This window comes from Heterocephalus glaber, unplaced genomic scaffold (assembly GCF_053883595.1).
Source record: "Heterocephalus glaber isolate CG9 unplaced genomic scaffold, H.glaber_assembly_v1.0 deba00001687, whole genome shotgun sequence".
Lineage (NCBI taxonomy): Eukaryota > Metazoa > Chordata > Mammalia > Rodentia > Bathyergidae > Heterocephalus > Heterocephalus glaber.
The window spans coordinates 6,450,754-6,477,066 of record NW_028258412.1 but is presented as its reverse complement, the minus strand read 5'-3'; the positions used below and the strand labels follow the sequence as shown (position 1 = coordinate 6,477,066).

At 36.2% G+C, this 26,313-nt stretch overlaps 1 protein-coding gene and 1 pseudogene across 3 annotated transcripts in view; both read right to left on the bottom strand.

Moving 5' to 3' along the window:
* Hormad2 (HORMA domain containing 2) overlaps positions 1-26,313 on the bottom strand; it is a 96,600-nt gene that overhangs the window by 14,700 nt on the left and 55,587 nt on the right. The window lies entirely within an intron of this gene.
* LOC110348859 (large ribosomal subunit protein uL11 pseudogene) lies at positions 14,229-14,866 on the bottom strand (annotated as a pseudogene).

The following is a 26,313-nucleotide window of genomic DNA, read 5'->3' as shown; positions in this document are numbered from 1 at the left end:
CTTGCAGTAGGCTGAAAACAGCATCTCCAAACCCTGCCAAAGATGCTGTGTCCTAATTCCTGATGATGAATGTTATCTTATACAAGAAAAAAGGGGGTAAAGAGTCTTTGCAGATGTGAGTTAGGATTTTGAGGTAGAGAGATTATTCTTAATTATCATCCAGGTGAGCCCTAAATATAATCATATGTATCCTTAAAAGAAGAAGACAGGTAGAGATTTGAACACAGACAGGAGAAGACAATATGATTGTGGAGGCAGACTGGAGTGATATGGCCACAAGCCAACGGATGTTAACAGCTAACTAATAGCTGGAGGAAGCAAAGCTCCTCATTTGCATTAGCCACATTTCAGGTGTTCAGTAGCCACATGTGATGAGTCATTCATTATCAGACATCACATACACAGAACATTTTCATTATCACAGAAAGTTCCTTGGACAGTGCCGCTGCACGGGTGAATCTAGGTTTAAGTAGACAGAAAATTTCCTAGGGCCAAGGTGATAATAGGGATATAGCTACTAGTAATAATGTTTCCTCAAAACAAAAGAACTTGTAAAAGATTAATTTATCAAATTAACACAATCCTAACCAAAATTCCAATAATACATCTGTTGGAACTTAGTAAGCTGATTTTAATAATTACGTGGAAGAGAAAGTGTATTGAAAAGCCTTTAAAACATTGAAAAAGAATAATAATAAGGGGAATAGAACTGCCCTTTCAAAAATCTAAATATATTATCAAATAATTAAAACATGATAACAATAGTTCAGAAGTAAATATATGGATCAGTGAAATAGAATACCAAGTACAAAAACAAACCTAGGTGTATATAGGAATTTGGTTTATGATAGAAGTGATAGTTCAATTAGGTGGAAGATACCAGTCTATTCAAGTGGCACTGCTTCAATGAAAAACATTGTTATTAAGGGGGAAAAAATTCTCAATTAGCTTAAAGAGCCAAATGTAAAAAGCAAAACTACTAAACTAGGTACAGTGGCAGAGCAGGTGTGCAATTCCAGTACTCTTGGGAGGCCAAGGCAGGAGGATCATAAATTCAAACCCAGCAAGGGCAACTTAATGAAACCGTGTCTCAAGTAAAAAATAAAGAAAAAGGGCTGGGAATGTAGCTCAGCATGAGAGCCCTGGGTTCAGTTGCAAAGTTATTAAAAGTATATATGAAAGGGGCCGGGGATTTGGCTCAGTGGTTTCACTGCCTGCTGTGCAAGCGCAAGGACCGGAGTTCGATCCCCGGTACTAAAAAAAAAAAAAAAAAGTATATATAAAAAATTTGCTTATAACTTTAGCATTGGGAAGAACTTCTAAAGCAATATAAAATGATGAAATCATGGAAAGACATGGACATTCATAGACTAGAAGACTTACTATTGTTAAGATGTTAATACCACCCAAAGCAATCTATGGATTCAGTACAATCCTTGTCGAAATCCCAATGACATGATTTTGCAGAAAATTTTTTAAAATTCCAAAATTCATATGGGGGGCTGAGGTATAGCTCAGGGGTAGAGTACTTGCCTAATGTGTGTGAGAGCCTGGGGCTGATCTCCAGCATCACAAAAAAATAAATAAAACAAAATTCACATGGAACCTGAGGGGACTCTAAATGGTCAAATCAATCTTGAATAAGAACAAAGTTAGAAGTCTCACGCTTTTTGACTTCAATACTTACTACATTGCTACAGTGGCACCATGCCTGCCTGGCAAATGCAAGGTCCTGAGTTCAATTCCTGTTACTGGAAAAATAATTAACAAAGACAAGAGGTACTGTCATAAACATGGACATATAGACCAATGCAATAAAACAGAAAGCCTATTTGGTCAAATGACTTTCAACAAGTTGCTAAAAATATTCAAGGAGGAAAGGATGGATTTTAAACAAATGGTGTTGAAAAAAACAGATATCCATATCCAAATGTATGAAGTTGAACCTTTATCTTCGATCATATACAAAAAATAAACTCAAAATAGTTCAATGACTAAAATTCAAGAGCCAAAACTATAAAATTCTTAGGATAAAACACAGGGAACAGTTTTATAACAGATTTGGGAAGGATTTCTTGGACATGACAACAGAAACATAGGCAACAAAAGAAAACACAGGTAACTTTAATACTTTTGTGCATCAAAGGACACTTTAAAGACACTGAAAAAGACAACTCTAGAAAGGTAAAAGTCCAGGTGTGGTGGCACATGCCTGTAATCCCAGCACTCAGGAGGCAGAGGCAGGAGGATCACTATGAGTTCTAGGCCAGCAGCCTGAATTACATAGTGAGACCCTCTCTCAAAAAAACAAAACCAAAACAAACAAACAAACAAAAAGAATAAAATACTTGCAAATTATCTGATACGGGATAAATATCTGGAATATATAAAGAACACCTACAGCTCAACAATTAGATAACCTGATTTTAAAATAAAGAGACAATTTAAATGAAGAGATATTTCTCCAAAGAAGATATACAAATGGACAATAAGCACATGAAAACACACTCAGCCCTCAGCCTCACTAATCATTAGGGAAATGCAAATCAAAACGTGATGACACACCACTTTATACCCATTAGGTATATAAAAAAAAAAGAAAATGACAAGTATTGGAGAGGATATAGTAATAGTAAGAATGTAAAATGTTCCTAAGGAAAGGCAAAAACAATTTAAATGTTCCATCAATTGCAGAAATTTGAAACAAACTAAGGCTCTCTAATATTAAGGAATACGATGCTGCAGATAAAAGGAATAAGTTTCATCTAAATATATGAAGAAAAAACCTCCAAGATATACGTTAAGTGAAAAAAGAAAATTTCAGAAAAAAACTAATATCATCTCATTTATACTTTTAAGATGTCCTATAAATCAAATATAGAGAGAGTATATACATTATATATGGTGCGTTCCAATAGAAATAGAATACAAGCCACAAAGATAATTTTACATTTCAGCTATATTTTAAAAATTAAAAAAAAAAAAGAAGTTTAATAGGTAGATAGATAGTTGACAGAGAGATTGATTGATTGATTCTGGGGATAGACTTCACGGCCTTGGATATGCTAAACATATGCTTTACCACTGAGCCATCCCCATCAGTTCAATAATATTTTTATTCAACATATCAGAAACTACTATTCCAATATGTAATAAGTGTAAAAATTATTAAAATATTTATATTTTTGGTAATACATTATCATAGTTCAGTGTATGTTTTGTATGAATAGCACATCTCAAATCAAAGTAGCCACAATTCAAGGGCTCAATAGCCACATGTGGCTAGTGGTTATATTACACAGCACATTGTGTGTGTGTGTGTGTGTGTGTTTTAAAAGCAAAGTGAAAGGTACAGAATATCTTTACTGGTAGTTTTTGAGTTATCTATGAGAATATATTCATGTGTAACTTGAATTAAGGTTAAATTTTAAATATGACATTCCAGGGGCTGGAGATATAGCTGTCATGAGTACAGTGTATTATAAGCGTGCACAAGACCTGGGTTCAATCCCGAACACCAAAACAAAACAAAACAAAATGACATTCATATTAATTTATTAATTCTGTTAATATTATTACTTTTATCTCTTTGTTTTCCTGTATTTCAATATGAGAAAAACTTTATTATGAAACTTTTTATTTGTAAGCTGGAAAAGTAATAACTTTTTTAAAAAACTTAAAGTTTATTTGGCTTACCTTTTAAAATTATAAAATATTCTAAAATATTATTAGATGCTTCTCAACAAAAAATACCAGTCACTTCCTTACTTTCAAAGTGCCTGAGTAATCAATTTCAAATTTTGTGGTAACTAATAATGGATGCATAAAGCACATAAACATACTCAAATATGTACTTAAGTAATTATAAAAATGAAAAAGTTGTTTTTTGGTTTGTGGCATGAATGGAAGAAATATATAGGCAATGACATGATAATGTTATTAGATATACTAAACTCAATGTAAGTTGCTGATTCTTCAAAAAAGAGATGAACAGATAATAGACACAGAATTGGAAATGCAACAAACTGCTTCTTACTGACTTTCTATGTAGGTCATTTGCTTCTATCAGAGCATCTACAAAGTACTTTAGCAGGTGTTGAAAGCAAGAGAGTATAACTGTGAGTACAGAAATGATTGTAGAGCTAGGTCCCACACAACACCAAAGACTACTTTGGTATGAAGGTTGTCTGAGATAGAAGATCACTGTTAGCATGATAGATATCCAAACCTTGGCTGGCAGGAAGGAAAAGCAAAGTAATTGTCACTTAGGAACTTTGACATCTCTTGAAAAATATGTCCATACAAGGTTGTGGCAGAATTGCAAGGCATGTTCACTAGGAAGTCAGATTTTCACTTTAAGTTGGCCCTAAATTCACTTGAGGTGAAAAAGAAAAGTTTTAAAGTAGTTGAATGTTTAGAGTGAGGATAAATTTTTTATGAGGGGCAGATACCTAAACTTAGCTTTCATGTTATTTTTTCCAGCAAACAATGAAACAATAGATTTTTAAATTTGCTAACACAAAATGAAAGGAGGCATACCTTTCTTCCTGATCTATTTTTATTTTTTAATAAATAAAATTTTATTTGAACCCTTCCCTACAATTAATAGAATTTTTCATGTCAATTTAGTTCTAGTTACTTAATTGCCTGCTTTCATTTTATCAAAAGTTTGTACATTCATATAGTATGCAATTCAAAAGGTAATATAAAAGTAGATAGTGAGACTCTCCCTGCCACTCTAGACTCTCCTTCTAGAAAATGACCACTGTTAGTTTCTTGAATATCTTTCCATGATCCTTTCAGAGATTATCTGTTCTCTTTTCATTTTTAAATGAACTGTACTACTAGAAACTTAGACTGTTATAAAATTCATAATAGCACTCCCTTCAAATTATTTTATTAAAACTGGACCAAGCCTTGTCACAAGAGTAAATGAGGACAGCCAGGGATTTAGCTCAGTGGTTCCATGCCTGCCTCACAAGCACAAGGTCCTGAGTTCGATCCCTGGTACCAAAATAAAAGAGTACATGAGGGAGAGGGAGGGTGTCTTCAGGGCTACTCTTGGTCTTGTATTGATGTGAAGTTCCCTTCCATTGGCTCTAGTTTTTTCCCCATCAAGCAACTACATGTTTTCCTTCTGGTTAAAGAAAATAAAAGAGAACTAAAAATGGAAGGGTAAAGAAGGAGGATCAGGAAAGCAGAAGATTTAAAGTTCCATGCTAAACCAGGCATGGTGGTGCATGCCTGTAATCCTAGCACTCAGGAGGCAGAGGCAGGAGGATCACAGCAAGTTCAAGGCTAGCCTAGGGTACAAAGCAAGACCCTGTCTCAAAAAAACCATAAATAAATAAATAAATAAAAATAAAGTTCCATGCTAAGTGTTATGGTGGTGATGAATTCAGGACATAGTGGTAGCAAGATGACAAAAATGGGAAAAGAGTGCTTCAAGGTAGTAAAAGACTCAACAAACTCTAATCAACCATATAGCCCAGATAAGATAAAGTAAGAGCTAAATACAGATATGGGCAGTAGACTGGAGGAATGTAAAGAGAGAGAATAAGAATGGAGGGAGGGACTTCATAAACTAGCCCAGGGCTGGTTGAACGTGTTTGACAAGGTTCTTCTCAGAGTGCACACATTTTCCCTGACTCATGAAAACACAGAGCTGGGAGAATGCCAGATCAGTGTGCTGAAGCTCAGTCAGTAAAGAAGTCTTTTGGAACCAATATGGAGAGGAAAAAACTGAGAATTTTGCATAAACACAAAAAAACAGGAATAATAATAAAAGCGCTACTGTAGCTCACAACTAACTGGTCTTCATTTGCAAGTCAGAGGAAGAACGTAAGTATTTTCAAAAGCTTTATTATTACACTATGTTAAAATCAGGGTTTCCAGACATTGTTCAGCTACAGGAGCCACCAGTTACATTTTTATTTATGTTTTAGATATCCCTGGAATTAATTGTACAGTGCACAATCAGCACAGCTATGCATGGCAGCCCTGCTAGGGCAAACACCAGGTTTTTTAAACTAATATTTTCTAAATTTTCCCATCACTAAATTTTTACTTGGAATACAGTGCATTCTTTTTGGCTAATATTTCCTATGACAAGAAGAAACAAATGTTTGAAATGTTATGAATATATTTTCTTAAAAACTTAAGGTTGTTGAAAATATACTGTGGTTTAGCTATACTAGAGAATACAGCTATATTATATACCTAAAGTATGACATACTATACATATTTTCCAACCTATAAAGATTTTCCATGATTTAGTAGGGCTGCTCAGTTTCAAATTAAATGCTATTTATTTAGAAAGGTAGGTCCATTTCAAATCTAGCCCGGCCAAATAGCAGAGTAGAACAGCATTACTTCAGGACACATGGCACATTTTTACTCTGTGGCTTTCAGAATTTAATGATTACAAGTTGAAAGTTTCTGCTTTGTTTTAGAAGAAGAGCTTTTCCAATTTTCTCCAGCCTCTCTCATTTCACTGCCATTATCTAATTCAGCAAAGTATAGATATCTACCAACTTGGAAAACATGACAGAAGATCATATAAAAGAATTTAAAAATGAGATGTGACCCTGATTTTTGTAAGTAGTTAAAGTTGTGCCATTATTGTCCATAATTCCTGTTTCTAATAATCCTAAAGTAATTAGAAAGGGTCAAACCAAGTGAAATCCAGAAATATTTGTCATCCTTAGATAGACTTTGTTTCCTTCTCTGCACTTTGCATTAGGTGCAAAGGAACCAGTCTTTTCAGTTTCTTTTTCTTCATGGGTTTTGAGCTAATTCTTGGTGATTTTTATAATTTGCTCACATTTCTCCCTTTTGTGGAAATATTTACCCTGGGGATTTCCCACTAAGGGAATGAGAGCTAATTGAGGGAGGGTTTTTAGGGGGTGGGGGTGGACAGATGTAGCAGCTAAGGCCACATTCCTATTAGTGCCTCTTTTTTTCTTGTCCTAATCTAGGGGAGTATTTACACACCAACAAGACTTAAATCTCACAGGTTCTCAGGGAATATTATATATGTTAAATAACATCATGTATTTGAAAATGTTTGGCACAAAGCTTGGTATGTAATAACCATTCAATACAAATTGATTGTATCTAGTTGAACACTAGCTGATTTTGGTGAAAATAGGATTGCTATAAAATAAAATATGTCTTGAGCTGGCATGGTGACTTTTTAAAAAATCTACCTTATTTTGAAGTATGGAAGTATAAGAGATCTCTGAGTGGTAAGCAAAATTACATATCTAATAACTAAGTCTTTCACTTCAAATCTCAGCTACAAACTTCTAGTGTTCCCATGAATGCAACAGTGGAAAGTAAACGACATATGTTTGAACATGCTAAAAGTTCAATGAGGAAAACTATAAAAGGAGAATGGAAGCTAAAGACATTAAACACTAAACACTTAAATGCATATCGACTGAGACATCTTCTCAAATGCCACCCAAGAAGCAATGAATAAGCTTGAAGAGTATCCGTCTGGCTTTTTTCATGGTATAGTGCATAGACTAAGAATCAGAGGGCTGGGTTCCATCAATGACTTGCAAGTTTCCATCACAGTTTAAAAAAAAAAGGAGGGGTATCATATTTGCCATGTACCAAACAGGGATGCTTTGAGGATTAATGACATAATGTCTGTAAAGAGGTTGGAGTTCCTTGGAAAAAAGACACTACATAAATATAAAGTTATAATATTTAGGCTTAGTCCACAATGTGAGACCTGGTTTCTTTGGCTCATGATGTCATCAGCAGTTTTGTAAAATGTGCTCAAGCACCCACAGAGGAGCCTTGTTAGCTTCCTCATAAGTGGACTATACAGCTAATTTGACCCACCTGGTTGGAAAAGTCACAGAGGCCATGGAATCATGGTCTCCAAGGGGATGCACATGGGGAGTGCTGACTCCCTAAAGAGCGAGAGATAGCCAAGAGAGCATTTCCACAGCATTTTGGGCTTCCAAAGAATGCAGTGGGAGTTTAGATTGTTTTGGATTAGAATTAAACAAAAGTCCACATCATATATTGATTTAAATTTGCAACTCAGACAAGGAAAATTTGGAGTAAGAGTAGAAATGAGAAAGCTACTTCTTAAAGGATTAGTTTATATCTTGGGAAGATTTAGAGGCAAACTAGCATATGATAGTTTTGTCCTGGGAAAGCTGGTCTCCAGTTTAGTCTCTGATGGCAATGTCCTGACTACTCATTAGTGTTTTTCTCTGTGAAAACGTTATCAAGGGCCATCTTGCAGAGGTTTTAGTTCTGATGTTTCAAGAGAAAATCAACTCAATGTAGATGTTGTCTTGCAAAATCTTGTAGTATAACTGAATGACAGTAATGTTATTGTGACTATTTGGTTTTCTCAGTTTTTTTTTTTTTTTTTTGGTACCAGGGATCGAACTCGGGACCTTGCGTTTGCGAGGCAGGCACCAGAACCACTGAGCTAAATCCCCGGCCCATGGTTTTCTCAGTTTTTAAGGATAAGATTAATTTTCATCCAAAGGTTTCAGGGCATCAAAAATCACCCTCTTCAGGCCGGAGATTTAGCTCAGTGGTTCTGGCACTTGCCTCTCAAGCTCAAGGTCCCAAGTTCGATCCCCGGTACCAAAAAAAAAAAAAAAATCACCCTCTTCAAAATGTAACATTCATGAACATACTGTTAATTATTAGCACACAATCATAATTCAGAGATTATATCCATAATACAAAAACATTTGAATAAAAGAAATGTTAAGGAGTCTTTTTAAAAATTTAGGTGTTTATGTAAATAAGTCTCAAAACCAGACTTCCAGATCACCTACAGCAACCCCAAAGGGAAACGAGATGGAACACTCTGATACTCAACCACCTGGACCCACTGAATTGGCAACAAAAGGGGATCTGGAAAAAATGAAATCAGAAATAATTTCTCAGATAACAGGAGAAATTGTGCCCCTAGTGCAAAACATGATTAATAAATCTAGAGAGGAGCTGAGGAACATGATGGAATCCCAACATAAGAAACAAATGGAATCCATAAAACAGATGCAAATAGATTTCCAGGACATGAAAAACTCCATTGAAAGTCTACACAGCAGAATGAGCCAATGTGAGGACGGAATTTCAGATACAGAAGATAAGATTGCAATTAGTGACCAGGAAAAGAAAAATTGCTTCAAAATTATAAGGGAACATGAGAAATCAATCCAGCAGCTGCTAGATGATGCAAAAAAGAATAACATAAGACTGATTGGGCTCAATGAAGAAACAGGAGAGAGTGCAGATGACATAAAAAATCTCTTCACAGAAATAATGGCAGAAAACTTCCCAAGCAGGGGAAAAGAACTTGACATACAGATAAGTGAGGCATATAGGACTCCAAATAGCCTTGATCAAAAAAAATCTACACATAGGCATATAATTGTTAAGATTCCAGAAACACAACAGAAGAACAAAGTTCTCCAAGCAGTCAGAGAAAAGAAACAAATCACATACAAAGGAAAGCCCATCAGAATCACAGCAGACTTCTCAACACAAACCATCAAGGCAAGAAGAGCTTGGAGTAACATATTCCAAGCCCTAAAAGAAAACAGCCTCCAACCCAGATTGATGTACCCTGAAAAACTATCTTTCAAAATGGATGGAGAAATAAGATACTTTCATGACAAAGAGCACCTTAGGAACTTCGTGAATACCAAACCAGCACTCCAAAGAATTTTACACAATATCCTAGGAATAGACATTGAGGATCACAACCCCAGGAAGCAAAGCAGAATGAACCCATCTCACATGACAAGAAATTAAATGTAAAGGGGGAGAACCAAACAGAAAGAAAAAGTCATGGCAATGACAAGTCAATACATTTCAGTTATAACTATCAACGTTAATGGTCTCAATTCACCAATCAAAAGAAACAGACTGGCAGAATGGGTCAAGAAGCAAAATCCAACAATATGCTGCATACAAGAAACACACTTAACTCAAAAGGAAACTCATAGACTGAAAGTCATAGGGTGGAAAACAATACTGCATGTGACAGGAACCTGAAAAAAAGCAGGAGTAGCTATCCTCTTAGCAGATCAAGTAGATTTCAAACCAACACTGATTAAGAGAGATGAAGAAGGACACTACATCCTTGTAAAGGGAAGAATCCAAGAGGAAGAGATGACAATCATAAATATCTATGCACCAAACACTAGTGCACCCAACTATATAAAACAAATACTAACGGACATGAAAAGTTGTACATGCACTAATACAATTGTAGTGGGGGACCTCAACACCCCACTGTCACAAATAGATAGATCAACTAGACTAAAAATAAGTAATGAAATACTAGAATTCAATCGAACTCTTGAACAAATGAACTTAACAGATGTTTACAGAGTCTTCCACCCCACAAAATCAGAATACACATTCTTCTCAGCTGCACATGGGTCATTCTCCAAAATAGACCACATACTCACACATAGAACATGTTTAAGTAAGTACAAAGGAATTGAAGTTATCCCCTGTATATTATCAGACCATAGTGCCATGAAATTGGGGATCCATAGCAAAAGAAACTCAAAAAATTTCATAAACACATGGAAATTGAACAATGCACTTCTGAATAACCAATGAGTCACAGAGGAAATTAAAGAAGAAATCAGACAGTTCCTTCAATTAAACGACAATGAGAATACAACATATTGGAATCTATGGGACACAATGAAAGCAGTCTTATGAGGGAAATTCATAGCAGTGAATACACATATTAGGAAAACAGAACGAGCCCAATTAAACAACCTGATGCTGAACCTCAAGCTTCTAGAAAAAGAACAGGACAACCCCAAAGCTCATACAAGGGAGGAAATTATAAAGATCAGAGGAGAAATCAATGCAATGGAGACTAAGAGAACAATACAAAAAAATCAATGAAGCCAAGAGTTGGTTCTTCGAAAGAATCAACAAAATTGACAAGCCTTTAGCCAACCTTGTCAGAAAAAGGAAAGAAAAGGCCCAAATCCATGCAATTAGGAATGAAAAGGGTGAAATTACAACAGACCCAGCAGAAATCCAGATGATCATCAATACCTACTTCCAGAACCTATATGCCAATAAGATGGACAACACAGAAGAAATGGACAGATTCCTAGATACATATGAATTACCAAAGTTGAACAAAGAAGACCTAAAAATTCTAAATGACCCAATATCAATCAATGAAATTGAAAACATAATTAAAAACTTACCAACTAAGAAAAGCCCAGGTCCTGATGGCGTCACTGCTGAATTCTACAAGACATTTAGAGAGGAACTGCTGCCACTACTGTTTAAACTCTTCAATGAAATTGAAAGAGAAGTTATACTCCCAAATTCATTCCTGGAAGCAAGCATCACCTTGATCCCCAAAGCAGAGAAAGACCCAACCAAAAAAGAGAACTATAGGCCAATCTCACTAAAGAACATAGATGCCAAAATCCTTAATAAGATACTGGGAAATAGAATGCAGAAGATCATCAAGAAGATCATACACCCTGACCAAGTGGGTTTCATCCCAGGGATGCAGGGATGGTTCAACATATGCAAATCAATCAATGTAATACACTATATCAATAGAGCCAAGGACAAAATCCATAGAATCATCTCAATAGATGCAGAAAAAGCATTTGACAAAATCCAACATGCATTTACGATAAAAACCCTACAAAAAATTGAAATAGACGACTATTTCTACTCAATCTGATAAAAGCTATCTATGAAAAACCAACAGCCAATATCATATTCAATGGTCAAAAACTGAAATCCTTCACAGTAAAATCAGGAATAAGACAAGGATGTCCACTATCACCACTCCTGTTCAATATAGTTTTGGAAACATTAGCTAAGGCAATTAGACAAGAGAAAGAAATAAAAGGAATAAAGATAGGAAATGAAGAAGCCATATTGTCATTATTTGCAGATGACATGATACTCTATATAGAAGACCCCAAGCACACCACCAAAGTCTTCTAGACTTAATAACCAAATGCAGTAGAGTAGCTGGATACAAAGTCAACACACAAAAATCAGTAGCTTTCCTCTACACAAACAACAGACACACTGAGACAGAAATAGGGCAAACAATTCCTTTCACAACAGCATCCAAAAAACTGAAATACCTAGGAATCAACTTAACGAAAGAAATCAAAAACCTCTTCTCTGAAAACTATAGCACTCTGAAAAGAGAGATTGAAGATGATATCAGAAAATGGAAAGACATCCCCTACTCCCAGGTAGGAAGGATCAACATAGTGAAAATGGCCATAGTTCCAAAACTGCTATATAGATTCAATGGAATCCCAATTGAAATCCCAGCAGCATATTTCATGGACCTTGAGAATGCAATCCAAAAATTCATTTGGAACAAGAAGAGACCTAGAATAGCAAAAGCAATTCTAGGTAACAGAGACATGGCAGGGGGTATCACAATCCCCAACCGGCAGCTATACTACAAAGCTACTGTGATAAAAGCAGCATGGTACTGGCAAAGAAACAGACCTGAGGACCAGTGGAACAGATTAGAAGATGCAGAAACAACGCCAGACACACTCAGCCATCTCATCTTCGACAAAGGAGCCAAACACCCTCACTGGAGGAAAGATAGCTTCTTTAATAAATGGTGCTGGGAAAATTGGGTTTCAACTTGCCAAAGATTAAAACTAGGCCTATATCTCTCACCATGCATTAAACTAAAATCAAAATGGATTAAAGATCTAAATATTAAAATAGAAACACTGAATCGGCTGGAACAGAGGTTAGGTAGAACCCTTGAAGACATCGGTGTAGGAAAAGATTTTATGAACAAAACCTCAGCTGCCCGTGAACTAGCATGAACAATCAACAAGTGGGAACTCTTCTTATTAAAAGGCTTCTGCACAGCAAGAGAAACCACCAGCAGTGTGAAGAGACAACCCACAATGTGGGAAAAAATCTTCACCTGCTCTTCCTCAGGCAAAGGTCTAATATCTCGAATCTATAACGAACTTAAAAAGATCAGACCTACCAAATTTAAAGACCCAATCCAAAAATGGGCATCTGAAATGAACAGACATTTCTCAGACAAAGAAGTAGAAATAGCAAATAAATACATGAAAAAATGTTCAACATCACTGGTCATTCAATGCAAATGAAAAAAACACTGAGATTCCACTTCACTCCTGAAAGAATGGCTGCTATCATGAAATCAACCAATAACAAATGCTGGCAGGGCTGTGGGGAAAGAGGAACCCTGCTTCACTGCTGATGGGAGTGTAGACTGGTGCAACCACTGTGGAAATCAGTATGGAGATAGCTCAAAGAACTAGGACTGGAAGTCCCATTTGACCCTGCTATTCCACTGCTGGGGATCCTCCCCAAAGAATTAAAAGAATCATACCACAGTGATATATGCATGCCCATGTTCATAGCAGCACAGTTTGTGATAGCTAAAACTTGGAAACAGCCCAAATGCCCATCAACTGGAGACTGGATAAAGAAAATGTGGGTTTTTTTATAAAATGGAGTACTACTCAGCCATAAAAAATGAGAAATTAGAGACATTTATTGCTAAATGGATGCACATTGAGGTGATACTCTTAAGTGAAATAAATAGGACACGTGTAAATACCAAATAGTTTCTCTAGTGTGAGAAACTGAAAATGTAAATAAGGACTAAAAGGTATAATAAATAATGTCAAATAGGAAAAAAAGGGGCAAAGGGGAAGGGGAAGTGGGAGGGGTAGGGGAAAGCAAAGAAGGGAATGAAATTAATATGAGAAAATGAAAAAATGGAAACAAAGTCTTTGTAAATAGGTAGGGATGGAGAGGTTGAAGGGAGGACAGGGTAAGGGGGAAAAATAAGATCCAAGAGAGATTATGTAAAGGTGCAAATTTCCAAAGATGAATGTCATTATTTTGTATATCTAAAATGTACCAATAAAATAAAATTTAAAAAAAAGAACTTCCTGTGATTGAGGAAATGTTTTATATTCTCATTGTCCACTATAGTAGACACTAGCCAGAGTACTTAAAAGTGGCTGAGCTTACTATTTTATTTAATTAAAATTAATTTAAATTTTAATAGCCACATGTGATTAGTTGGTATCATTTGAAATAGTGCAGATTTTTATCAGACCATCTTTTTTTTTTTTTTTTTGGTACCTAGGATCGAACTCAGGACTTGGTGGTTGTGAGGCAGGCAGCAGAACCAGTGAGCTAAATCCCCGGCCCCAGACCATCTTTTTATTGAAGATTTTCTCTTATGCTTCTTAGCTAGCTGGGCATTCCACTGCACCATTGTTGATGTCATCTATGATGTCATGAAGGTGACCATCAACACTGCTTCCCTCAGACTAGGCAGTCTCTAGGATCTCTTTAATGGTTCCAGAAAGGTCTCTGGCTAAAAATCAGTGCCACATTTGTTGGAAAATGTTGACAATCTCATCAAAAATGGTATTCCCACTGTGTTTAATATTTTTCTGTTTCTTTCTGTCTCTTGGTGGCTTTGATGATCAGGAAAGAGGCAAAAGTCACCACCACAATCTGGGTCTGTCTGTTCTGAATGGCCAGTTTCGTTGTAATCCTCAAACCCTTCCAGTCACCAGTTGCCTTGACAATGTTATCACTCACTTTTTTGGAGACAGATCTTGGGTGCCAGGGCAGACATGGTGCAAACTTTGCACCAGTACACCTTGGGTATAGATCTTTGATCTCGTTGGGGTTGAATTTGGGCAGCATGATGGAAATAGCTCATATCAGATAAAGCTGGATTCAAGACAACTGAATAAAGTTGCACCTTGGCCTCCTCAAAGCCAAAAGCCGAAAAAGCAGTACAGATTTAGACAATAAGTGGAAGGTTCGGAGTTGAATTAGCAATAAGTAAACAGAAGGCTAAACAAATGAAAGGCAATTAGTAAGTTTAGAGAAAACAAATATTTGTACAAGAAAGAAAAAGCATGCCTTACTACATAACTCAGCTCTGAATAGAATTATACAGTAAAGACTGAGAGTGTGGCTGAGTGGTAGAGTATATACCTTGCATATGTGAGGCCCTGAATTCAATTCCCAGCATACCCTCCTTGAAAGAATTATATAGTTACAAAGCCCAGCTTGGTGGCACTTGGGAAGCGGAGGCATGAGGATTGTCATGAGTTTGAGACCAGCCTTGGTTACACAGTGAGTTCAAGGCCAGCCTGGACTGCAGAGCAAGACCCTGTCTCAAAAAAAAAGTATACAGTTATAATATGATTGATATATCCTAAGTTATATTAGATACTGAAAAGTTGTGAGGCCGGGGATTTAGCTCAGTGGTTCCGCTGCCTGCCTTGCAAGTGCAAGAACCCAAGTTTGATCCCTGGTACCAAAAAAAAAAAGGTGTTAGGTGGCTTTTCTTTAAAAAGTATAAATATTTTCTCCAGGACAATAAATTTTTTTCTTCCTCTTATCATTCTATCAGTTTCCCTTTACCTTTTGAGCTTAATAAATGTATATATCCTTGTAACCATCACTGCAATGAAGATATAAAATATTTCATTACCCTAAAAAGTTCTTATGTCCCTATGCACTAAATACCCCCCACCATCCAAACACCAATTTTTTCCTTTATTATAGATTTGTTTGCTTCTTCTAGAATTTTACATAAATGAAATTACACAGAATTTATTCTTTTGTTTTGACTTTTTTTCTGACTTCTAAAAATTCACATGTTCACATATATCAATAGGCTTTTCTCTTTTATTGCTCATAGTAATTCATTTTCTGAAGATACCACAATTTGATTTGCTGACATATCGATGGGTTGTTTCTACTCTAGAGCTATTATGAATAAAGCTGTTATAAACATTCACACACAAGTCTTTATGCGATTACATTTTTCATTTCATCTGCATTAATACCTAGGAGTAGAAATTGCTGCATCATATAGTAAATGTTTGCTTTACTTTATAGGAAAATGATGATGCTTTCCAAAGTAGTTGTGCCACTTAACATACTCACTAGCAAAACACATGACAATTCCAAAACCTAACACCCTTGACATTGGTTATGTCAACACTTTTAGTTGTTCAAGTGGATATGCATGATCATGTCTAAAGGACCCCAAATTTGATTAAATTAGTCAATAGAATAATTTTTGCCTGTGGCACTGTTGGAAACAATATAGCAATTGCTAGCAATTAATTGAGTTTAATACCTGAATGTGGTCAGGCCAAAAGATGAACAAAGAGAGCTGTGATAAAGCCACCATCACCCCAAGGTGATTAGATATAACCATGGCTGAACCCCTAAGTAACAACATCAGAGCTTAATACTGCAAGAGAGAAAGTAAATTTCATCAAATTATCTACCCGCTTACTAAACAAATAAATAAACAGTGCAGGGAATTGAAGAAAGAGCTACATTCCAGTCCCTTTTTTTAATTTTTTATTTTGAGACAGGGACTCACTAAGTTGCTAAATTGTCCAGACTGGGCTTGAGTTTGCAATCCACCTTAGCCTCCTAGAGTTCTGGGATTACAGGCATGCCCATCAAGCCCAGTTTTACAAGCAAATCTATGATGAAAAAAAGAAGTAAATAACCATGAACATATTTCTGCTGAGAGTGGTATGTCTCCAAGAAGCACCTCAGGCAGGCCCTGTAGAAGGAATCCAGAGGAAGACACTTTTTCTCTTGGAAAAATCTCCATGAATATCATTGTCCTTGGACACTTCCCAGCAGGACAAGATGTGGAGGTGGAAAATAGTGATTTTTTTTTTTTTTTTTTTTTTTTTTGGTACCGAGGATCAAACTCAGGTCCTTAGCTTGTGAGGCAGGCAGTAGAACCACAGAGCTAAATCGCCGGCGCGGAAAATAGTGATATTAATGATTCTGATTCTTGTAGGCCCAGACTATTATGTGTGTGTTTGTGTCTCTGTTTTAAATAAGTATATTTATTTATTTTTTATTTTTTATTTTTTGGTACCGGGGATCGAACTCGGGTCCTTGCGCTGTAAATTTATTTTTTAATAAAACTTTATTCCCATTAGTTACAAGGTCTTGTGTGGAAAAAAAATCACTCCATTTAATTTATTCTATTTTCTTGAAATGGGAGCGTAATAGTAGAATTTAAATCACATTTATTTAAAATTAATTTTAATTGAATTTTTTAAAGTTTCCAGAAAACACACAATAGATTGCATCCTATGTTCCCAATAGGTTTTCATTTCTTTCCTTCTTTGAGATGCAACTGAAGATCTGTTCCTAAAGGCTTCACTAAATTAGCTGTGCATGTATCTTGCTGGGACAAATGACTGCATTCATAGAAGTTGTGACTGAAGTCAAGCAAAGGAGAATTGACCAAATACACTCAGATATCTCTTACTCTTCAACTTGCCAAGTTGCAGGGCATCTCTAGACCTGCAACAGCTACCTCTGTGATGGAAAAGATCTTCAGTCATATCTTCTCTTTTGGTTCCTGGCCAGGTGCACTGTCCGTTGAAGGTTTAAGTGGTAGCAGTTGTTGTTTTGTTCAAGTTGTGCTTTTATTCTTTATCCAAAGTGAAGCAGGAGCCTCAATTTTGGATTAGATCCAGTCCAAGAAGACCCTCACCCTGGCAAACATGCCTGGCTTCCATGATAGGACAGAGCCAGCTCCCCAGCTGACAATGCCATAGAGGAGAAATGGACTACTGTCATACTTACAAACTAATGGCTCATCCAAGTTTCCCTGACAGAAACCTTTCCCCCTAGATGCTATAAAGCCACCACAGAGCATCTTTTCTGTGACCCCTCCCAGGTGAGCAGAATGGTAGGTGCATTCACAGACCACTCTGTCCACTGAGGTTTAAAATCTGCGATCATATCTTGAGTGATAAAATTCATCAACTCAAACACCTTGGAAAAAAATGCCAATGTCCTTCTACCATTATTTCTTAGAGGAGCCAAACCTCTAGTACAACTGAGTACCTAGGAAGTTATCCCAGCAAGAGCCCAGATTCCACCAAGTCTTCCTCAAACCAGTGGTCCTCCAGAGTCCCCCTGGTAGTCATTCTTTCTCTCATCAGGAAAGTCAGCACACACCAGGGTCCTTCCCAGAGGCCAGATAACCCTGGGCACAGCATTCTATATTCTGTCATCCATGACTGGAAGTACCACTTCTTGTAAAACATATTCATATGCAAACTTGACTATGTGTTTTAGATACAGCAGTGTAATATTGTAACTCTTACAGCCATGACTATTGTATTTAGGATGAATAATAATTTCTGAGACAGGAATATTCTGCTCACTCTGCTATTGATTCCTATCATCAATTGTCTGGGTATTCTCAGTATTGCCACCTTTTCTTCTTTTGTACACAAACCAGTGTATACACACTGTTTAATGAGATATAAAAGTTGCTTCTTAGATCTGTCCTTCATTTCTTATTAGTACCTTCTTTTAATCTAGTCAACTATTTGTTATTGCTGTAGTATTTTTCCCTTCTAATGACTTAAACTGAGTTTTTAAAAACTCCCGCAGGCATACTCAGCCATGTTATTTATTTATTTATTTAGAGACAGGGTCTCACTTTGTAGCTCAGGCTGGCCCTGAACTCACTATGTAGCCCAGGCTAGCCTTGAACTCACAGCAATCCTCCTGCCTCTGCCTCCCAAGTGTTGGGATTACAGGTGTGTGCCACCACACCTGGCAGCTACGTTATTTTTGACAAAGGGCCCAAATCCCTTCCCTGGAGCAAAGAGAGTCTCTTTAACAAATGGTGCTGGGAAAACTGGCTATCCATTTGCAGAAGAATGAATCTAGACCCATATCTCTCACTCTGTATTAAAATTAAATCAAAATGAATAAAAGACCTAGATATTAAGACAGAAATAACAAATATGAAGATAAAATAGGTAAGACCTAGGCATAGGTAAAGTCTTTCTGAACAGAACTCCAATAACAAAAGAAATAACATCAAGAATCAACAAACGGGATTATATCCAATTAAAAAGCTTCTGTGTAGTAAAGGCAATGACCACCAGCTCTTCTCAAAGCTAACTCTTTCACCTTTGCAATTTTGAGGCTGCAAAGGCTGGAGTCTGGTTCTAGTGATGTCCGCAAGCTATCTTTTCTATTGTCCTGTTCCTTTTCAGTAACCAAGTTCCCCCCACTCCATCTTTACAGGCCATAACTTTTCTAGAGCTTTCTCTCTGGCCAAACTCAAAACTCAAAACTTTTTAAATCATTCTGTTGGGATGTTTGCTCCTGATTCTCAAGTATAGCTGACTAAAAGCCCCTAACAAGTAGCCATGCCACTAGTTCAACATTAGATTGCCTTGTAATTTCTTCTGGAAGACTAGTTTACCACCCTTAATTTCAGTCTCAGGCAAAGTCTTTGGACAGGGGCAAAATGCAGACAAATTTTTGACCAAAGCATAACACACATGATCTGGAGTATATCTGTCAATGGAGTCCTTCTTCCTAATTGAAGTCTCTTCAGCCTGGTCTTTTCCAACTGCATTGCAGTCAACATTGTGGTCTTCTGAGCTCCAACCAAAATCTCCCATCAAGCTCAACTCTCAGCATACCAGGGCTGATTCTTTAGCTGGCATCTCCAAATCTTTCCAAAGTCCTCCCACAAGCCATTTCCAAAGGCTTCTGAACTACATGACCAGGTAGTATCACACCAATGACTCTACTTCTAGTATAAAAATCTGTCTTAGTTACTTTTCTCTTTGCTGGGACAAAATACTTGACATCCACAAGTTAAAGGAGGAAAGGTTTATTTCAGCTTACAGTTTGTAGAGGTTTCAGTCCATAGTCAGCTAGTTCCAAGGCATGGTAAAGGGGCATCAGAGAGGAGAAATAGTTTATAGTGTGGCAGGGAAGCAGTAAGCAACAAGGTTCCTTTTCCCTTGTATTTCATCCAAGCTACAAGAATTTTGGGTGGTGCCACTCACACCTAGGGTGGGCTTTCCCATTATCCACACCCAGAACTACGCTAAATCATTCAGAGGACTAATTTAGTACCACATATCCTTAATCCCAATATTACAACTCTAGAGCCAGCCAACTCCAAAAAGCCTCATTTGTGAGTAGAAGGGGCATTGGAGGGACATCTAGATACAATCCATAACAGTATTGTTTTCCTAATTTCTTTCTCAGTGAGTTCATTATTAGTATATAGAAACACTTGATTTTTGTGGGGTTTCTTCTTGTATCCTGCTACATTTTTTAATTTGCTTATTAATTCTAAGAGTCTTTTCATGGAATTTTTGGGTCTTGTAAGTAGAGGATCATGTCATCCACAAATACTTTGACTTCAACTTTTCCTATATATATCCCTTTTATTTCTTTCTCTTGCCTGATTACTCTGGCTAATGTTTCTAGGACTATATTCAACAAGAGTGACGATAATGAACATCCTTGTTTTGTTCTTTAGAGGGAAAGCTTTCAGGTTTTCCCCATTTAATATAATGTTGGCAGTAGGTTTGTCATAAATGGTTTTTGAGATAAGGTCCTTCTATTCATATTTTCTTTAGGATTTTTATCATGAACGGATGTTGGATTTTGTCAAATGCCTTTTCTGTGTCTATTGAGATAATTGTGTGATTTTTGTCCTTGTTTATGTTATGAATTATATTTGTTGATTTGCATATATTGAACCATCTTTTCATCCCTGGGATGAAACCTTCTTGGTCATGGTGTATGGTCTTTTTGATGATTTGCTGCATTCTGTTTGCCAGTATCTTATTAAGGATTTTTGGATCTATGTTTATTAAAGAGATTGGCCTGTAGTTCTCTTTTTTTGTTGGATCCTTGCTGGTTTTGGGATCAGGGTATTGTTAGCTGCCAAGAATGATTTTGGGAGTACTCCTTCCCTTTCAATTTTATTACAGTCTGAGGAGTTTTGGTGTTAGATATTTCCTGAAGTACTTGTGGAATTCAGCTGTCAATCCACCAGGTCCTGGGGTTTTCTTAATTGGTAGAGTTTTTATTATTATTATTACTACTTCAATTTAATTACCTGCTATTGTTCAGCTTGGGTAATTCATATGTATCTAGGAATCTCTCCATTTCTTCTGAGTTCTCCAATTTTTTGACATATAGATTTGTGAAGTAGTTCCTAATAATTTTCTGGATTTTTGACAGTGTCCATTGTAATTTAACCTTTTTCATTTCTAATTGCATTGTGTCTTTTCTTTCCTTTTGGGGGGTAAGATTGGCTAAGGGTTTGTCTATTTTGTTTATTCTTTAAAAAACCCAGCTCTTTGTTTCATTGACTCTGTATTTTTTTTAACCTCCACTTCATTGATTATGCTCTGATCTTTATAATTTCTTTGTACAAGCTCTGGATTTGGATTTGGATTGTTCTTACTTTTCTAGACCTTAAGGTATATCATTAGGTTATTTATTTGAGCTTATCCTGTTTTTCTGATGTGGACATTCATAGCTATAAATTTCCCTTGTAGAACTGCTTTCATTGTGTCCAATAAGTTCTGGTATATTGTACTGGCATTATCATTATATTATTTATCTGTTGCTGTTTTGTTTTCTTTCCCTTCTACTTAATTGCTGGCCCTACCTGAAGCATTCATTCTATTGGACCTTTTGGCGTTGTTAGCTTTATTGTCAGTTTCTAGGATATCCTTGAGAATTTTTTGGAGTTTTAGTTTGATGGTCATGAATGTCTTTAGGTGTTCTTTATAATGGAAATGTTTTATTTCTTCATCAATTTTGAAAGCTAATTTTAAGAATATATCAGTCTGAGTTGGAAATTGTATTCTTTTATGGCTTGAAACATTTCTTTCCAAGCTCTCCTTCCCTTTAAGGTTTGTACCGGGAAGTGTGTCACAGCTCTGATGGCTTTTTCTCTATAGGTGAATTGTTATTTTTCTCTAGTAGCTTTTAAGATTCTGTTTTACTGTTGAATTTCTGGTATTTTAATTATGATATGGTGTGGGTTGGCTTTTCTTCTGATCATAGGTATTTGGGGTTCTATATGCTTCATTTATTTGTATGTTAAATTCTTTTTCCACATCTGGAAAGTTTTCTGCTATTAGTTTTGTAAAGAAGTTTTTTTCATGCCCTTTGTGCTGTCTTCCAAATTTTTATTAATTCCAACTACTCTTCTATTAGTCTTCTTTGAGTCATCTAGCAGCTGTTGGATCCATTTTTCATTTCTCTTGTTGTATTTAGGCTCTCATTAATTGATCACTAGTCATAGTCCTGTCTTCTAGATCTGACAGTCTCCTCAAATTGGTTGCTTCTGTTGCCTATACTTTCAATTGTGTTTTTAATTTCCTGTATTTCTGTTTGAAACTTTTTTTATGGATTCCCATTCTTTTCTATGCTGGACATTTGTGTTTTGCCCTTCTTTCTTTAGCTCCACTAGATTTTTATTAGTGTCTTTTCTAGACTCACTGATTATCTGTTTCATTAGGGTTATTATCTATTTAGTTATGTCTTCTTTGAATTTGGCAAGTACCTTATTGAACTGTTTCGTTACTTCCATTTATACCCTTTCTGATATTTTTGCTGTGGGGATTATGATTTCCTCCACCTCTATGCTCCCTAGATTGGCTTTGGAGGAGTTGGGGTTGTTTTTTGTTTTTGTTTTTTTTTGTACCGGGGATCGAACTCGGGTCCTTGCGCTTGTGCAGCAGGTGGCGAAACCACTGAGCTAAATCTCCGGCCCTAGTTGGGGGTTTTCAGAGCCATTTTGTTGCTTGTTTTCTATGCTGGGGTTTGCAGCTTGTTTGGCCCAGTGCCCAGTTCTTTGGGAATGGGCCTCAGTTTGCTCATGTCCTCAGGCAATCCAGATATTGGCATACAGAGAAAACTAATTAACAACAATGTTACCTTGGCTATAGTGTAAAATTAATGACAATACTAGTATCAAATATGAGAGCCTCTCATGAACTGCCCTTAATCAAAGCAAAGAGGTCTATGAGTCTAGTGTAGACACTTAGGCAACCCAGATATTAACCTATAGTAAATCAGACCACTAGTTTCTGCTGGATGTAGGCAGTCATACAGGAGCTCAAGCAAACCAACTTGAATAAATGCCATCTCTTTCAGATCGACCTCCTCTGAAGGTCACACCCACCAATCCTGGCCTTCCACCACAGAACACAGGCCCCATGATTTTCCATGCCTGAGTTTGAGCTTCTCAGGGCATCTCAGGAGATCTGTCTAGCTCTCACCCTCTTCAAGGCTATCTCTCACCCAGTCTCTGCAGTAGGGTAACACTTCAGTCCTGAAGTGAACCTCTCCTTCAGGGTGTTGGTCTAATTCTCAGCCAAGTTAGTCTTTCAGTTGTCACCTCTGCTACCCTGTAGTAAGGAGAACCAAGGTACAGAACCAGCTAGGATCTGGTAGTTTGGCTGCTCTCCTCCCTCTCTGCGTGTGTTATGCGAGTGGCTAACGGTAACAGGACAGGTGTGGGTTACTGTTGTTATTGTTGTTTTTGTAGATACCCTTTATCATGCTGAAGGAGTTTCTTTCCCTAGTTTGGTGAGGTTTTTATTTTTTAATCATGAAAAGGGACTGGATTTGTCAAATGCTTTTTGTGCTTCTCTTGAGCTTATCGTGTGATTTTTGCTTTTTATTATTTTGATTTACTTTATTAACTTTTAGATATTAAACTAAGCTTGAGTTCTAGGGATAAATCCTACTTGGGGATGGTGGGGGGTTGTTGCTGGATTTTTATACATATTTACAAAGACATTTATTATAAGAATGGTTTATGTAATTATGCAGGGTGGCAAGTTTAAAATCATAGGTTTTATAGGTTTGCAGCCTCCAGACACAGAACATCTAATAGCACAGTTCCTTGTGCTAGTGACTAAGGAAAGCTAATGATGCCAATAAAACCTGAAGAGAATCTGCTGGAGAGTTCTTTCTTGTTCAGGCAGGGCAGATATTTTTTGTCCTTTTCAGCTCTTCAACTGACTGGATGAAGACCATCTACATTATACAGTGGTGGTTTTACTTTACTCAGAGTTCACTGATTTAAATGTTATTTCATCCAATAACACCCTCCAGTTGGGGATTTATCTCAGTGGTACCGCACCTGCCTTGCAAGTGCAAGGTCCTGAGTTTGATCCCCTGTACTGCAAAAACAAATAAACAAAACAAACAAACACCCTCCAGGTCAACATATAAAGCTAATCATCTCAAGAAGGTTGCAGGATTGAAAGAATTAAAGTCAGCACAGTATAGAGTTACCTGCATATCCATGTTTATTATGGCATGACTCAACAATAGCTAAGCTATGGAAATAGCTTGGATGCTCATGAAAAGGTCAATGGATAAAGAAAATATAGTGTGGACTCTTATTCAGCCACAAAGAACAAAATCACATCGTTTGCATGAAAATGGATGGATGATCACGTTAAGTGAAATAAGACAGACTCAAAAAGTGAAATATCACGCTTTCAGAGACAGAGAGAGAGGATAACATGAAAGTAGAAGGGAGCCTATTAGAGAAGAGGAAGGGGATCAGGAGATAGGGAAAGAAGAAAAAGGGAATAGCAGGGTAAAAATGATCAAAGTATGTTATATGCATGTACAAATATGTCACAAAACCCACTTTTCTGCATAACTAATATACACTAAAAATTTTTTAAACAAGGTCATAGGATATAAAATTCAATTGCATTTTATATGCCTGCATATAAACCTGAAAATTAGCATATATAACCTGAAAATTAAATTTTAAAAATTTCATTCACAATAGTGTCAAAATAATAAAGCAACAAATTTAACGAAGTACAAAGCTTATACTCTAAATGAAGCAATGCTGAAAGAAATTGAAGAAAATTCATATAAACAGAAATGGAAAGGGAGAAAATATTTGTAAATCAGATATCTGAAAAGGAATCATTCCCAGAATATATAAAGATCTCTCACAACTCAAAAATGAAAGGACAAATAACCCAGTTTAAAAATGGTGAAAGGATCTGAATAAACATTTCTCCAAGAAAGATATATAAATGGACAACAGGCATATGAAAGGGTGCTTAACTTTGTTAGTTCTGAGCAGATTAAAAGTCAAAACCACAATGAGATACCACTTACTTCACACCCAGAATCAAAAAGTAAAATAATACCAGATGCTGGTAAAATGTGAAGAAATCAAAACTTTCACACACTGATGTTAGGAATGTAAAATGATGTGGCCACTTTGGAAGATAATTTTGGAGTTCTTCAAATTATTAAATATAGAATTACTACAGGGATTTTATCTCTGTATATTTGTGTACAATATGTTTGTATCCTGACTCAAGCATGAAAGACATCAATATAAACATGTTGACTGGATAAAGGCTGATAACTTATGGTTATTAGAGTATATTAGATTATTTTTGGTGTGGTACTAGGTATTGAATCCAGGCCTTTGTATTGAGCTACATCCCAACACCTTTTTATTTTGAGACAGGATCTTACTATATCACTGAGTTTCCTAGGCTGGGCTCGAACTTTCCATCTTCCTGCCTCAGCTGCAACAACAGACATGCACCATCATGTCTAATTTAGATTATTTTAAACTTTATTCATACTGAGCCCCATATTGCTTTGTTTAAATGTAAAATAGTGTTCTCAACTTATCCTTCTGTTTGTTCTGAATCTGTTTATCAAAATAGGAAGAGCCCTCAATCATGCAGGAAAAAGCATACTTGAGGCGGGGGCTCCATAAAGTATATATTCCTGTTTCTTACTTTTCTTTACCACCTGAAGTATTGATCTTCTGAAGCCTTACCTCTCAATTTTGAGATACTAATAGAAGTGATAAAATAATTACTCTCCCTATGATGCCTAGATTTCTTATAAGCATAATCTCATCTAGGTACCAATACATAATTAGCTTCAAATGGAAAGCTAGCAGTATGTGTAACAGTATTAGAAAACTCAGCCAACTGAATCTAATTTTACACAAGTAAAATTATAATTTTTCTAATATATAATTGACTAAATCTCAAAGTTATTTTGAAAGAAAATCTAAATTTACATAAAATTTAATATTTCACTGGGTTTACTATAATGATAACATTGTATTATTACAGACATCTTTCTTTTTAAACAAACAGAACATTCTCAGCCTCGGTCTTTTCCTAAAACAAAACATTTCTTTTAATGCCAGGATTTAATAACAGTAGCAACCAAAGTGTTCCTACTTTAGATTATTCAACTTGTCTTCTTCTCTAACATACTATACATCAATAACATTCTTTTTTATGTAAGTGAAATGTAAATGGATCATCAGTGTAACTTACCATTCACAGAAAGAAAACAATTCAGTAATATGTTATAAAATGATTCATTTAAAAAAATGACTTATAAGACTGATGAAAAAGT